The sequence below is a fragment of the Rousettus aegyptiacus genome, unplaced genomic scaffold, assembly GCF_014176215.1.
Source record: "Rousettus aegyptiacus isolate mRouAeg1 unplaced genomic scaffold, mRouAeg1.p scaffold_m13_p_19, whole genome shotgun sequence".
NCBI lineage: Eukaryota > Metazoa > Chordata > Mammalia > Chiroptera > Pteropodidae > Rousettus > Rousettus aegyptiacus.
The window spans coordinates 3,178,549-3,183,462 of NW_023416294.1; the positions used below are offsets into that span (position 1 = coordinate 3,178,549).

The window sequence follows — 4,914 nt, forward strand, 5'->3', positions numbered from 1 at the left end:
AAAAAAAGTAAGCTAAGGAATCCACAATTATACACACAAGTTGGCCCTGAGTTCCTGGAATACAGCCAAAAAAAAAAAAAAAAGAGGAAAAGAGAAAATGTCCTTTTCTCAGATCTGAGAGTAATTTCATATTTTTATTTTATTTTATTTTTTATTATTTTCTTTTCTTTTCCTTTTTTTTTTTTTTAGGCGAGACAACCCTTGCTTGAGCTCACAGATTGCAAGGGCCTTGTCAGCTTACAATTCCTTATTTTATTTTTTATTTTTTATGCCTACAGCACCTGGTCTTCCTGGGTGGTCTCCCATCCAAGTACTAACCAGGCCCAACCCTGCTTAGCTTCCGAGATAAGATGGGATCAAGCTTGTTCAGGGTAGCATGGCTATAGAATGAGAGTAATTTCTTATGTGGATTTCTAAGACCACTTCTTATTAACCGATAGGACTAGAAAAGCTACTGGTGAGCAGAATGAAGTAGATCTTTGTCTAACAGGAAATTGTACACATACAAATAGTTTCAAAGCTTGGGATGAAACTCAGAGAAGATGCTGCTAATTACAATAAATCCAATGGCCTCCTGGTTAAATCTCAGGCCGTAAACCTAAGATGTTTGCTGTCTTCTTCTGTGTTGCCGTAAGAAAGTGTTAGGGGGAATTTACCCATGTGTGAAATTTTAGACCCCAAACCCTAATTTACTCTAGAAAACCTTTGTACCGTGATCACCAGGAACAGATTGTCCATCCACGACTTCTGCTAGTTTCAGCACCGGATTCCCAGACCCGAAAGATTTTGTACAGAAAAACCTTGAAAACGAGGTGTAAGGAGGAGCAAGCGTCCATTCTCACCGGTGCTTGAGACTTTCACTTTAGACCACACCGACTGCGAGGACCTGAGACCACCTCTGTTCTCGGGAAGACTGTAAGGTCAGAACCCCAGTGTGTGAGAGAATTACGTTTCGACTCAGTTCTTCTTTTCCCGAATATGTTATTTTATTATCATGAAAAAGGACCTTGTGTTGGACAAGGATGGAGAGGTGAGGGGATCCATACATCGGCCTCGTTTTGCACAAAATAAATGGATATTTCTCCATCCCAAGGGAACACATGTACCTTTACCCTGAAGTATTCACTATGAGAACCTCTCTCGGATGTAAAGGGTATGAGAAGACTCGGTGTTTTACCGTTGTCAGGCACTAAACTTCCATTCCTAACGAGAGGACACGAATTGGAAAGAAAATGACTTCAGCTCCTGGAAGTAAATCACCTACTGTTATAAATGAACGCGGAGTTCCCTTCGCCAGTCGGTAGAGAGAGCTTGCACACGCGGGCCTTCCTATCATTCCGGAGAAGACTTGGCTATTTGTGTTTGGAACAACATGCCGAGATGCCTACGTTTCTAAACCGTGTATCAGCTGAGTGGGCAGCCTGCTGGAAGACACAGTGACCACTGGTGATGGAGCCCGGCAGGACGTGTTGCCTAAAAACCCCACCTGCAAATCACATTCCCACCGTGACCGTCACGGGATGCTCGTGGAGCCCAGCTCCAGGCACTGCGTCACCATGAAACGGGACATGCTGGGGACGGACGTTCGCCCATCTGATCCTGAAAGTGCTGTAAACCAGGAACCACCCGGCGGGCTCATCCAGGGCCGTGTCTGGTCCCCAGCCGTGGACCGCAGGCTGCTCTCCGCACGCCACGTCTCCACACGGAGAACGCCCAGGCATCCGGCCCAGCGGTGCCATTCCGGTCCACAGAGTGCCCACTGCGTCCTCCTGGGGCACCGTCTTGGGTCACTCCCTCACCTCGCGGACCAGGTGTCTCTCAGGATAGCCGTGTCGGTCGTATGAACCAACATGGCATGGACATATTTTAGCAAATTTACATAAAACCCTCCCTTTTTTTTTTTTTTAATTCTGTGATTCTATCACCCGATAGTCATCATGTCGCTCAAGGTATTAGATAAATCAACGGTTACGCGTAGTGAGACTTTAATCCAGTCACGAACAGCCGATCGCTTTCGGCATGATGAACCAGAGTGTGGAAACTGTCTGTTTTATCATTCGGGATTAACTTACTAATGACGTGCCCTTATAAAATATGAAGCGCACCGTGCTTTACAAAGATTGATCGCTGGATTGCTGCTGTTCTATCTGACAGTATCTTCTTGCTAACTTTTTAGACTTCGCGAGGACTGAAATGAACTCACTATGTTACACAGCTATGTTGCTATTGGTAAGATGCTATGAGTTTGATATTTTTAAAGAAAAAAATCAAAGTCTCCTTAAAGCGAATTTAGTAAACATTTAATTAACTTATTCATGGTCGAGACACTCAGTAAAAGAGGAGTACAAGTAAACACCTTTGACTAATAAACTACGGTAAACCTGAAGTTCGTAGCACAAGACGAGAACCGTTTCCATTCTATCTTCACTGGAGGCTGCATTTTCTGCGATAAAAAATGCATGACTACATTAAAAGCACAAAGATTGGAAAGAAAACAAAATGTGGTTCGTTAATGAAACGATCACTCCATGGAAAACTCCAAATAATCCACACGCCAACTATACAACAAATATGAGAAGTTAGCAGCTTGGCTTATCACCAGATTGATTTAAAAAATATATTGCATTTGAACTTATCAGAAATGACGTAGAAAAAATATACTTAAAAAACTACGGTTAAATCATATTATCAATTACATCATAAAATATATGGTATCTAGTCATAAAGTTAAAATAAACATGCAAAATGTGTATGGAGAAACACATTCGGGGAGTATTAAATAAATCCTACAGTCGATTAAAACTATCAGTTCAAAAATGAACAAATTCATCATCAGAACAGAAGGAACACATCGATCTGGAAACACGGTGAATCATGCATGCGTGCTCAATATAACACATTGCAGATTCTCTGCTAGTGGACAGAGCCATCAATTAATGTGATGGAATAATTGGTGATCGATAGAAAAAAAAAAACAAAGAACGTGTGCCTTTACCTCTCACATCTTAAACAAAATTCATCACTGGTAAAAACATGAAAGTGAAAGAGAAACCCATAAAAACTTTTATAAGAAAATATACTGTAATTCATCCGTGGTTTGGGAAAACATTTTTTAAGAACACAAAAAGAATAAAGTATAAATAAAAGGATTCATAAATTCAACCACATTAAAATTAGGAACGTCTCTGTGAGGGGTGGGTGTGTGTGCCACAAACAGGAAGAAGAAATTGGCAACTCGAATAACTTGTAAAAGGTAAGTATCTGAAACATAGAAAGAGATCCTTTTGGTCAAAAAGAAAAAGGCAATTTAGTACAAGAATTGAGGAAACATACACCAGGCTTTTCACAGATAAGGAAATAGGACTGTCTCATCAATGTGTGAACAGATGTCCAAAATAATGAAGAAAATGCAGATTAAAGTTACAAATATCCCATTCAAACCCATAAGATGAGCAAAATTAAGAAGGCTGAAAGCCCTGGATGTTAGGGATGAGGTGTTTCAACTGGAAATCTTAAATAACGTTGAGTCGCTTCGGGCGTAAATCGGCACAACTATTTTGAATAATAGTCTTCCTCTCCCTTGTAAAGTTGGACAGTCACACACCGATGTCTCAGCAATTTCACTGCTGAGAGGAACGAACCTTACGTAAATGCTTGCAGGCGCATAGCGGGAGATGTGAATGGGGGTGTTTACATCGGCATCGGTTTATAGCAGCCACGAATAAGGGGGAAGCCCAAACGGCCATCGACCGTTGAGGATAAGTCAATTATCAGCTACGCATACAATGGACTCTCTGATAGATACACAAAATAGGCGAACAGGAGCACCACAGAGATTTCTAGGATTTTCTTTGTAAAAAGAACATCCTAGAAACATGCATACAGTATGATAGTCTCACAAATGTCGAGGGCAGGGAACCCGGTCGACTGTTTTGTTTTGCCTGCGTGTCCGGGTGAAGGGGTTGAGGAAGGCTGAGTAAAGGGCAGGATTCGGCGTGCGCGGCGATTTGTAGGGTACGAGAGGAGGGGTAGGGAGACGGGGTAGCAAAGGGCTGGCTGCCCAGGCAGATGCAACGGGGCGTGAAGGTGGCGACGTCCTTGTCAGATTGGGTAGCAGGTGCACACATGTTCACACACACACACACACTCACACACTCACACACACACTCGAACGTTATACAACAGTAAAAACCAGCGAAATGCCAAAAAAAAGTGGCAAGAAGACCTCTTAATGAATGTGCTACCGATGGCAAGACTCAGAGGACGTCTTGGTGCTCACGTCCCGGAGAGTGACGGCCCAGGGCAGCCGAGCTAACTGCACCTCTCGGCCCCCGACGATGATCCCTTAGCTCCTCACCAGCCCAGGGGCTGCATGTCAGCCTGTCGAGGTGGAAGACTGCTGAGATACAGCGGGCTTTCCATCGCATCGAAGGGCGATTGATATAGTTTACATCGATGATATGTATGAATCAATGTATTAATATATTATTTGATATTAAAATTATAAGTATTTCGATAGGAATCGATATACTTATTTTATTATGTATAGCATGTATCATATCATATTATGAAATTTATTTTATCTGTATGGACTGACCGTATATCATTTAAACACTGAAAACTTCATAATAAGCCCAGTGTGCTCCATTCCTGTCAGAAATATGTGCCACGTGCCTTGCGGTCTTAATGTTTCAAAAAATCGCCAACTATCGTATCGGTAGATTCTTCCGCCTGTGGTATTTATTGGATTTCTGAGTTGGTTCCTTTTAGCTATCTATAATAAGCTCATGAGTGCCTGTGATTGAAATAATCTCATTCTCTATACAGAAAGCATGTTTCGTTAGGAGCAAATGCCTTCTTTCTTCTTCCATGGTTTTCAACGTGCAGGTTTACACGTTTCTAACTTCATAACAA

At 42.1% G+C, this 4,914-nt stretch overlaps 1 pseudogene; it reads right to left on the bottom strand.

Annotated features, from left to right (window-relative positions):
• Positions 1–269: 269 nt before the first annotated feature.
• LOC118613568 lies at positions 270–388 on the bottom strand (annotated as a pseudogene).
• Between the last annotated feature and the right edge of the window lie 4,526 nt (positions 389–4,914).